The following is a 12,165-nucleotide window of genomic DNA, read 5'->3' on the forward strand; positions in this document are numbered from 1 at the left end:
GCAAGAGAGTGAGAATCTTTTGGCGGGGGGGCGGAGGGTGGGGAGCGGAAATGAAAACAAAACTTTGTTTAGAAAACTGAGCACGGAGTTACATAGATTTAGTGAAATTCATTCCCGAAAATGCTTTTTCAGTGAAAAATTCCACTGTTGACATAATGCAAATGTATTTAGATTCACATGCTGTCAGGATGGTGGCAGGTGACGGGGGGCGCCGTGGGGGGATTCCACCCTGGGGCCTTGTCACGGCTGCTCAGCCGCCCAGTCCAGCCTGGACACGCCTTTGGCTGTGGTGTCACCATGCGGCCTTGCGGCCTGGGTCCCGTCCTGCGGGGCTACTTCTCATCGTGTCCTGGACGTTTCATCTCCCTGGACACTGTCTGCACACACCGTTCCCCCCGCTTGGACAGACCCCTGGATGTTCTCTGCACACGCCGTTCCCCCCGCTTGGACAGACCCCTGGACATTCTCTGCTCATGCCGTTCCCCACGCTTGGACGGACCCCTGGATGTTCTCTGCACACACCGTTCCCCCCGCTTGTACGGACCCCTGGATGTTCTCTGCACACGCCCGTTCCCCGCTTGTACGGACCCCTGGATGTTCTCTGCACACACCGTTCCCCCCGCTTGTACGGACCCCTGGATGTTCTCTGCACACGCCGTTCCCCCCGCTTGGACGGACCCCTGGACATTCTCTGCTCACGCCGTTCCCCACGCTTGGACGGACCCCTGGATGTTCTCTGCACACGCCGTTCCCTCCGCTTGGACGGACCCCTGGATGTTCTCTGCACACGCCGTTCCCCGCTTGTACGGACCCCTGGATGTTCTCTGCACACGCCGTTCCCCCGCTTGGACGGACCCCTGGACATTGTCTGCACACGCCGTTCCCCCCGCTTGGACAGAGTGCTGCCCCTCGGTAAACGCCTCAGGCGTCCCCTGTGCTGCGATGCCACCCACAGGTCTCTGGACAGAAGGAGGCGCCCCGTCTCCCTGTCCCTCCGGCCATCTGGTTTTGCTCCCAGAATTAAGTAGTTCACTTACTTCACAAGCATTTTTGGATTGCCTTTTGGGGGTTTAGGGTCGAATGACCCAGCCCCGTAGTGAGTGCTAAGAGGGCTTTTCACACTGTATTACAGGTCTCTCAAGAGTAGAATCTGTATTTTATTAATCTCTAAAGAGCTGGCACCTACCTGGTATTCAAATATGATTTGAATAAAACCCATCACAATCTCGGGAGGGCCGTCAGGAGGCTGGAGGCTGAGGGGCGGCCCTCCAGTTTAGGGGACTAGGAGGCCCGTTGTTGAGGGGACAGGGTGGGAGCCACGGGCGCACACTGGCCGGCCTGCTTCCCCGTCCAGGCTCTGCGGCAGGGAAACCCGCTGGCCGGACCTGTGCAGGGTCTTGAGGCCGCTGTAAGGCCACCTCCTCTGTCTAGGGCGCGTTGCCATGGAGATGTCCACGTGCTGTGCTCAGATGTAAGAGCGATTAGTTAAATATAAAACGGAGTAGTGAACCGCCACGGCTCTTGGACGCGCAGAAAGAAATCGCTGTGAACGGAAACTACCTCAGCAAAGGGCAACCTTCTAAACCGTTGATGGCCTCCTGGTGGCAGGCCCAGGCGCTGGGGAGCGCGGTCAGGGGGCTTTCTGCCCGGATCTCCCACATAGGCGTGGAGACCCAGCTCAGAAGGGCCGCCGGGGGCCTGGTGCAGGGGGTGGGGGGGCGCGGGGACCCACAGACTCAGTAGCAGAGCTGGAGAGTAGGGGAAGGGGCTGCTGAGGACAGTGGACTCGAGGGGCAGCGGCAGCCTTTTTGAGGCCCTGCGTGAAGATGGTCACGATGCCCGCATGGCGGGAGGTGGATGTCTCAGGAGGGCTCTGGCCAGGGAGAGCAGGCAGGGGACGCTCGGGGGGTTCCAACGGGCAGAGAGCGGTTCACAGCCTGTCTGCCCTGCCTCTCTGCATCCCCGCCCCTCTGCATCCCCGCCCGACCGACCCTGTTCTGAGAGCCCCCGACACCAAAATGCCCTCTTCCAAGCATCGCTGCTCCTCCCGGGCCAGCTGTGAGGGCGGCCCCCGTGGTCTGGAGGTGGGCCCCTGCCGTCACCGGACCCCGGGTCCTTCGGGGTTTTGCACTGGACATCACGGTGTAGGCCACGCAGAAACCGGGAGGCCCGCGGCTGGAGTGGTGGCTGAAGCCACCGTGTCCAGAGAAGCAGGGCTGGGATGGCCCAGGGGCTTGGCGGACATCTGAGTGCTTCGTTCCGGCCTTGGTCCTGCCTCTGGGCTCCATGACTCCATCCAGGAGTCTCACGGGCTCTGCTTGCTAGGTAGGCTGGTTTCGGTCGGGATTTGTCTGAGATGATGCCAGCAGACAGTGGAGCATGCGGTGTTAAACTGAAGACGCTGCCTGCTGCCGAGGGCTGGTAAGCAGGGCGGTGTGTGATCCCCTTTGAACTCTCCAGCCTCTCCCGGCTGCAGGGTGATGAGTCGATGGGGGTGGGTGGGAGCAGGAGATGAAGTGCCCAAGGACGAGGAGAACAGCTGCTTGGGCCGGCGGAGGAGGCCGTCCAGGTGGGAGGCCACCAGGGGAGCTGGGGAGACAGAGAATAGACTCTCCGAACCTGGAGGAGGAGGAGGGCTTGACGTGTGCGTGATGAGCAGTGCCCTGCAGTGACCGTCAGGGTTCAGGTCAGCGAGTCGGGTCCATGGTGACGTCCTCTGCCAGGAAAATAACAGATTTGGTGCGGTGGGGGAGAATCTGGATTTGCACTTAAAGCGTCCATGGGTCGTTGAACAAAGATGTGTAAGAAGCTGTGAGAGGTTCCCCTGGTAGCCCAGTGGCTAAGAGTCTGCCTGCTAATGAAGGGGACGCAGGTTTGATCCCTGGGCTGGGAACTTCCCACGTGCCGTGAGGCAACCAAGCCTTCGTGCCACAGCTCCTGAAGCCCGCACACACTCGAGCTCGTGCTCCACAACAGAGACGAGACCTGCTCGCCACGACCAGAGAGAGCTCACGCACAGTCATGAAGACCCAGCACAGCCCAAAATAAGGAAATAAAAACTGTAAAAAGAAAAAAGCCATGAGGTGTCTGGACGTCAGGAGAGGTGTCGGGTGGAGGGAATAGCCTGGGAGGGGTGGTGACTGAACTATTTTATTTTTTCAGTTAGAATCTGATTTCCAAAACACATCTACGATTCTGTCCTGTGTCACCATCTCAGTGGCCACCAGCGTCTCTGACCCAGTGACTTCCTGTCCCAGTCTCTCTATGGCTTCTGTTCTGTCTCCCCTTCGGCCCACTCTGTGTACAGCGTTATTCCATTTAGAAGTAGAGATCCGACCATCAGAGCCAGCGTTCCACCCGTCTCCCAGGGCATGGTTGCTGTGTCAGGAACACAGGGGAGGAAACCTCTTGGTGTGGGAAGTACTTGGACACGAGTCTTCAAGGGATGGCCATAGTCGCAGGGACCGTAGAAGGGAAGGATCACTGAGTGAGGACTTAAGACAGGCCGGAGGGTGGGGGGTGCAGGTGCTACACCCTGAGCGGACCAGAACACGGGGATCGGGTGGGCAGAAGCGGTCCGAACGTGGAGCTGACGGGAGAAGAACCAAGTATGTTACCGTGCGGACTGAGCTTTCCCACCAAAGGACAGGCAGCTAAGTAGGGCTGAGAAATAAACTAAGCCCAGCTCCACGCGGTCTGCGAGAACACGGAGTGATGAAAGCTGGAGGGGTGAGGGCCTGGGTAACAGAGCGGGGAGAACAAAGAGCAGGATCTGCAGGTGACGTCAGACAAGGCGATGTTTATGGTCACATGTCGAATTAAGAGGAATATTATGTAACGTAAAAGGCAAAATTGATGGTGTGTTAGGAATATGTGGGCACCAAGCAACACACTGAAGAAATAATAAATACTGGTAGAATTTCATGCAAATACAACAGTAATGGGCGACCTTGGCACTCCTGTGTTCACTCTTCAGCATTCTAATTCACCAGTTAGGATACAGGAATTAAATAATAGAGTCGGTAAGGCTGATACAATATCTATGTAGAATCCAGGATCCCTCAGGCTTAAAGTATCCTTTCCCTTAGGTTTGTGAAATGTTTACAAAAACAGATCCTGTCTGTGACCACAAAGGAATACTTTTTTTCAAATGCAAGAATTTTAAGGGTCACATTTTGGCTTGTTGCTGTTGTCCAGTTGCTACATCGTGTCCAGCTCTTTGTGACTCCGCAGACTGCGGCACACCGAGTTCCTCTGTCCTCCACTGTCTCTGGACTCTGATCAAACTTATGTCCATTGAGTCGATGATGCCATCCAACCATCTCATCCTCTGCCACCTTCTTCTCCTTTTGCCCTCAATCTTTCCCAGCATCAGGGTCTTTTCCACGAGTTGGGTCTTCGCATCAGGTGGCCAAAGTAGTGGATTTTCAACTTCAACATCAGTCCTTCCAATGAACACCCAGGACTGATCTCCTTTAGGATGGACTGGTTGGATCTCCTTGCAGTCCAAGGGACTCTCCAGAGTCTTCTCCAACACCACAGTTCAAAAGCATCAATTCTTCGCCACTCAGCTTTCTTTATACTCCAACTCTCACATCCATACATGACCACTGGAAAAACCATAGCCTTGACTAGACGGACCTTTGTTGACAAAGTAATGTCTCTGCTTTTTCATATGCTGTCTAGGTTGGTCATAACTTTCCTTCCAAGGAGTGTCTTTTAATTTCATGGCTGCAATCACCATCTGCAGTGATTTTGGAGCCCCCCAAAATAAAGTCAGCCACTGTTTCCACTGTTTCCCCATCTATTTGCCATGAAGTGATGGGACCAGATGCCATGATCTTAGTTTTATGAATGTTGAGCTTTAAGCCAACTTTTTAATTCTCTTTCACTTTCATCAAGAGGCTTTTGAGTTCCTCTTCACTTTCTGCCATAAGGGTGGTGTCATCTGCATATCTGAGGTTATTGATATTTCTCCCGGCAATCTTGATTCCAGCTTGTGCCTCTTCCAGCCCAGCATTTCTCATGATGTACTCTGCATGGAAGTTAAATAAGCAGGGTGACAATATACAGCCTCGACGAACTCCTTTTCCTATTTGGAACCAGTCTGTTGTTCCATGTCCAGTTCTAACTGTTGCTTCCTGACCTGCATACAGATTTCTCAAGAGGCAGGCCAGGTGGTCTGGTATTCCCATCTCTTTCAGAATTTTCCACAGTTTATTGTGATCCACACAGTGAAAGTCTTTGGCATAGTCAATAAAGCAGAAGTAGATGTTTTTCTTGCTTTTTCGATGATCCAGTGGATATTGGCAATTTGATCTCTGGTTCTTCTGCCTTTTCTAAACCAGCTTGAACATCTGGAAGTTCAGAGTTCACGTATTGCTGAAGTCTGGCTTAGAGAATTTTGAGCATTACTTTACTAGCGTGTGAGATGAGTGCAATTGTGCAGTAGTTTGAGCATTCTTTGGCATTGCCTTTCTTTGGGATTGGAATGAAAACTGACCTTTTCCAATTCTGTGGCCACTGCTAGGTTTTCCAAATTTGCTGACATATTGAGTGCAGCACTTTCATAGCATCATCTTTTAGGATTTGAAATAGCTCAACTGGAATTCCATCAGCTCCACTAGCTTTGTTTGTAGTGATGCTTCCTAAGGCCCACTTGACTTCACATTCCAGGATGTCTGGCTCTAGGTGAGTGATCACACCATCGTGATTATCTGGCTCATGATGCTCTTTTTTATACAGTTCTTCTGTGTATTCTTGCCACCTCTTCTTAATATCTTCTGCTTCTGTTAGGTCCATACCATTTCTGTCCTTTATCGAGCCCGTCTTTGCATGAAATGTTCCCTTGGTATCTCTAATTTTCTGGAAGAGATCACTAGTCTTTCCCATTCTATTGTTTTTCTGTATTTCTTTGCACTGATCGCTGAGGAAGGCTTTCTTACTCTCCTTGCTATTCTTTGGAACTCTGCATTCAGATGGGTGTGTCTTTCCTTTTCTCCTTTGCCTTTCACTTCTCTTCTTTTCTCAGCTATTTGTAAGGCCTCCTCAGACAGCCATTTTGCCTTTTTGCATTTCTTCTTCTTGGGATGGTCTTGATCACTGCCTCCTGTAGAATGTCACAAATTTCCGTCCATTGTTCATCAGGCACTCTGTCTATCAGATCTAATCCTTGAATCTGTTTCTCACTTCCACTGTATAATCATAAGGGATTTGATTTAGGTCATACCTGAATGGTCTAGTGGTTTTCCCTACTTTCTTCAATTTAAGTCTGAATTTTGCAATAAGGAGTTCATGATCTGGGTCACAGTCAACTCCCAGTCTTGTTTTTGCCAACTGTATAAAGCTTCTCCATCTTCAGCTGCAAAGAATATAATCAATCTGATTTCGGTGTTGACCATCTGGTGATGTCCATGTATAGAGTCTTCTCTTGTGTTGTTGGAAGAGGGTGTTTGCTATGACCAGTGCATTCTCTTGGCAAAACTCTATTAGTCTTTGCCCTGCTTCATTCTGTACTCCAAGGCCAAATTTGCCTGTTACCTCAGGTGTTTCTTGCCTTCCTACTTTTTTTGCATTGTAGTCCCCTATGATGAAAAGGACATCATTTTTGGGTCTAGTTCTAGAAGGTGGAAAATTCTGAAAGAGATGGGAATACCAGACCACCTGATCTGCCTCTTGAGAAATTTGTATGCAGGTCAGGAAGCGACAGTTAGAACTGGACATGGAACAACAGACTGGTTCCAAATAGGAAAAGGAGCACGTCAAGGCTGTATATTGTCACCCTGCTTATTTAACTTATATGCAGAGTACATCATGAGAAACGCTGGACTGGAAGAAACACAAGCTGGAATCAAGATTGCCGGGAGAAATATCAATAACCTCAGATATGCAGATGACACCACCCTTATGGCAGAAAGTGAAGAGGAACTCAAAAGCCTCTTGATGAAAGTGAAAGTGGAGAGCGAAAAAGTTGGCTCAACTTTCAGATAATGAAGATCATGGCATCCGGTCCCATCATTTCATGGGAAATAGATGGGGAAACAGTGGAAATAGTGTCAGACTTTATTTTTCTGGGCTCCAAAATCACTGCAGATGGTGATTGCAGCCATGAAATTAAAAGACGCTTACTCCTTGGAAGGAAAGTTATGACCAACCTAGGTAGCATATTCAAAAGCAGAGACATTACTTTGCAAACAAATGTTCGTCTAGTCAAGGCTATGGTTTTTCCTGTGGTCATGTATGGATGTAAGAGTTGGACTGTGAAGAAGGCTGAGCGCCGAAGAATTGATGCTTTTGAACTGTGGTGTTGGAGAAGATCAGTTTCCATTCTGAAGGAGATCACCCTGAGATTTCTTTGGAAGGAATGATGCTAAAGCTGAAACTCCAGTACTTTGGCCACCTCATGCGAAGAGTTGCCTCATTGGAAAAGACTCTGATGCTGGGAGGAATTGGGGGCAGGAGGAGAAGGGGACGACAGAGGATGAGATGGCTGGATGGCATCACTGACTCGATGGACATGAGTCTGAGTGAACTCCTGGAGTTGGTGATGGACAGGGAGGTTCATGAGGTCGCAAAGAGTCGGACACGACTGAGCGACTGATCTGATCTGATCTGATCTAGAAGGTCTTGTAGGTCTTCATAGAACTATTCATTCTTTAGCATTACTGGTTGGGGCAGTAATTACCATGATATTGAATGATTTGCCTTGGAAACGAACAGAGATCATTCTGTCATTTTTGAGATTGCATCTAAGTACTGTATTTTAGACTCTCTTGTTGACCATGATGGCTACTCCATTTCTTCTAAGGGATTCTTGCCCACATTAGTAGATATGATGGTCGTCTGAGTTAAATTCACCCATTCCAGTCCATTTTAGTTCACTGATTCCTAAAATGTCAATGTTCACTCTTGCCATCTCTTGTTTGACCACTTCCAACTTACCTTGATTCATGGACCTAACATTCCAGGTTCCTATGCAACATTGCTCTTTACAGCACCAGACTTTACTTCCATCACCAGTCACATCCACAGCTGGGTATTGTTTTTGCTTTGGCTCCATCCCTTCATTCTTTCTGGAGTTATTTCTCCACTGATCTCCAGTAGCATACTGGGCACCTGCTGACCTGGGGAGTTCATCTTTCAGTGTCCTATCTTTTTGCCTTTTCATACTGTTCATGGGGTTCTCAAGGCAAGAATACTGAAGTGGTTTGCCATTCCCTTCTCTGGTGGACCACATTTTGTCAGAACTCTCCACCGTGACCCATCCTTCTTGGGTGGCCCTACATGGCATGGCTCATAGTTTCATTGAGTTAGACAAGGCTGTGGTCCATGTGATCAGATTGGTTAGTTCTCTGTGATTGTGGTTTTCATTCTGTCCACCCTCTGATGGATGAGGATAAGAGGTTTATGGAAGCTTCCTGATGGGAGAGACTGACTCAGGGGGAGAATGGGTCTTGTCATTCATAAAACTAAGATCGTGGCATCCAGTCCCATCACTTCATGATAAATAGATGGGGAAACAATGGAAACAGAGACTTTATTTTTGGGGGTTCTAAAATCACTGCAGATGGTGACTGCAGCCATGAAATTCAAAGATGCTTTCTCCTTGAAAGAAAAGCTATGACAAACCAAGACAGCATATGAAAAAGCAGAGACATTACTTTGCCAACAAAGGTCCGTCTAGTCAAAGCCATGGTTTTTCCAGTAGTCGTGTATGGATGTGAGAGTTGGACTATAAAGAAAGCTGAGCACCGAAGAATTGATGCTTTTGAACTGTGGTGTTGGAGAAGACTCTTGAGAGTCCCTTGGACTGCAAGGAGCTCCAACCAGTCCATCCTAAAGGAAATCAGTCCTGAATATTCACTGGAAGGACTGATGCTGAAGCTGAAGCTCCACTGTTTTGGCCACCTGATGCAAAGAGCTGACTTATTAGAAAAGACCCTGATCCTTGGAAGGGTTTAAGGCAGGAGGAGAAGGGGAGGACAGAGGACAAGATGGTTGGGTGGCATCACTGACTTGATGCACATGAGTTTGAGCAAGCTACAGGAGCTGATGATGGACAGGGAAGCCTGGCGTGCTGCAGTCCATGGGGTCGCAGAGTCGGACACGACTGAGTGACTGAACTGATCTGGTAGGAGAAGTATTAAAAATCACAAGAAGAGACCAAGGCAAACTGATATGGTCCAGATTCAGTGCGGCCACAGATATTTGCTTCCAGGCTATACATTCTGACTTGTCTGAATTCAAAGTAACAGTTGACCACTGCTTCCCACTCTGAAAAGCCCAGGCTTCCTTTTAGAAGCACAGACAGTATCCAAATCACAGAATTCAAGTGACTAAACGTCTCCTGAGCATCTTCTCTCCGCACCATGAGGTTTTCCAAATGTTAAGGAACACAAGCGGGGATCTGACCCGGTTCCCAACCGCAAGTTGGGACTCCCTGGAAACCAGAGCAGAGTGACTGCGAGAGCAATTAAACACCACGTGAGGAAGCGCTGCAGAAAATAGTGCTCTGTTTTCTGGCATGTTCTGGATTAATCCCTGGATTTGCTTTGAATTGGAACAATGGCCTTAGAACATTAACTTGATTTTTTTTTTTTAAGCAAGAGAGAAAAATGTGCCATTATAACCTTAGAGAAATAGTATGTTGAAAGATGACAGGCCAAGATTTTAGAGGAATCTTAAATTAGGCTGCGCTTTTGAAGACCTGTAATTAGAGAGAGGCGCATTATCTCTTACATAATATTTTCTTGCTTAAATTGCATTTCATAATGTGCTACTTATACTTGGGTTTCAACAAACCTATTCAAGGGAGGGGGACGTGTTTTTTTCCTCCTAAACTGAGAGCTGTCAGAGCAGCAGCACTGCCATCTAGCGGCTCTCTCTCAAACTACAGGTTTTGTTTCCGCGGCTGTTGGTCTGTAGATAGTTCAGTTCAGTTCAGTCGCTCAGTCCTGTCCAACTCTTCGCGACCCCATGAATCGACCCCATGAATGGCAGCATATCAGGCCTCCCTGTTCATCACCAACTCCTGGAGTTCACTCAAACTCATGTCCATTGAGTCGGTGATGCCATCCAGCCATCTCATCCTCTGTCGTCCCCTTCTCCTCCTGCCCCAATCCCTCCCAGCATCAGGGTCTTCTCCAGTGAGTCAACTCTTCACATGAGGTGGCCAAAGTATTGGAGTTTCAGCTTTAGCATCATTCCTTCCAATGAACACCCAGGACTGATCTCCTTTAGGATGGACTGGTTGGATCTCCTTGCAGTCTAAGGGACTCTCAAGAGTCTTCTCCAACACCACAGTTCAAAAGCATTAATTCTTCGATGCTCAGCCTTCTTCACTGTCTAACTCTCACATCCATACATGACCATTGGAAAAACCATAGTCTTGACTAGACGGACCTTTGTTGGCAAAGTAATATCTCTGCTTTTTAATATGCTATCTAGGTTGGTTGTAACTTTCCTTCCAAGGAGTAAGCATCTTTTAATTTCATGGTCTGTACACAAGGCTTTTCTAAATTTTGGCTTGCAGCCTGGTAATGGGAGGGAACACCTCATAAATGAAAAAAAAATTGGAAATATTGATGAGCAATTATGACAAGAAAGCAGAACTTCTTCCAATTTTGTGGGAGCATTTTTATAAACAATTTGGAGAGTTATATAAGTTTATTTTTGTATATTTTTGGTTGTTTAGAGTTATTACAACATAACCTCATTTGGGAAGAGGATAAAGTGGACAGATGTTACCAGGTCTTTTAAAAATGTTTCCTCGAGAACTTCCCTGGTGGTCTGGGGGCTAAGACTCTGAGCACCCAACGCAGGTGGCCTGGGTTCAGTCCCCGGCCAGGGAACTAGGTGCCACACGCCACAAGTAACGATCCTGCGTGCCTCGACTGGGCCCCAGCACACCTAAATAAAGTACTTAAAAACATGAAATCTCCCCTCCTTTTTCATATAGAGCTCTCAATCAGGGGTTATTATTTTTTCTTTTTTTAAAAAATGTTTGAGGTATAGTTTGCACATGGGCTTCCCTGGGGGCTCAGATGGTAAAGAATGTGCCTGCGATGCAGGAGACCTGGGTTTGATTCCCGGGTCGGGGAGATCCCCTGGAGAAGGGGATGGCTACCCACTCCAGTATTCTTGCCTGGAGAATCCCATGGACAGAGGAGCCTGGAGAGCCACAGTCCAGAGGTCGCAGAGAGTCGGGCACGACTAAGGGACTAACTCTAGCGCTCACACTTACACGGGGACACAGGGGTGTGAATTACAGTCCTGACGGAGCTGATGAACACACGCAGCCAGGCCCTGCCTAAGAGAGCAGGCCATTCCCCTCAGCACTGAAGGTTCCCCACAGAGCAAGCACCCTTCTGATCTCTTTCCCTGTATATTAGTGTTTTTTCCCTGTAGATTAGTTCTGACTGTTGTAGAAGGTCACATAAATGGAATCCCACAGCACGTGCTTTCTGGTCAGGCTACTGTTTGCATAACATTTTTTGAGGTTCATTCATGTTGTTGTATAAATGAATGATTTGTTCTTTTATTATCCATTGTATAAAAATCACCAATGTATTTATCCGTTCTCCTACTGATGTGGATTGCTTTCACTTTGGGCCGAAGAAAGCTGCTGTGAGCAAGCCTTTATAGATGCATGACTTCCTGTCCCTTAGATGAACGGGATGAATACCCAGCAGAGGCAGGGTTTGAGCATTCTTTGATTGAAGGTGGGAGGAGAAGGATGAGATGGTTGGATGGCATCACCGACTCCACGGACATGAGGTTGGGTAAACTCGGGGACTTGGTGACGGACAGGGAGGCCTGGCGTGCTGCAGTCCACGAGGTCGCAAAGAGTCGGACACGACTGAGCGACTGAACTGAACTGAAGTGGTGGGATTACTGAGCAGATAGTGGTTAAGCCTTATAAGGAACGGCCGAATTTTTCAAAGTGCTGGCTACCTTGACCTTCTCTTCCTGTAGTCTTTAAAAGAAATTTGCTCGTTTATTTGGCTTAATAAACGAGGGGCCTTATTTACAGGGAACGAGACTTTTGGTCATGGCACGCAGACGCAGTTGCGGCATGCGGGATCTAGTTCCCTGACCAGGGATCAAACCCTGGGGCCCTGCACTGGGAGCGCCGAGTCTTAGCCACTGGAGCACCGGCGAAGTCCA

This window comes from Bos mutus, chromosome 21, assembly GCF_027580195.1.
Source record: "Bos mutus isolate GX-2022 chromosome 21, NWIPB_WYAK_1.1, whole genome shotgun sequence".
NCBI classification, from domain to species: Eukaryota; Metazoa; Chordata; class Mammalia; order Artiodactyla; family Bovidae; genus Bos; species Bos mutus.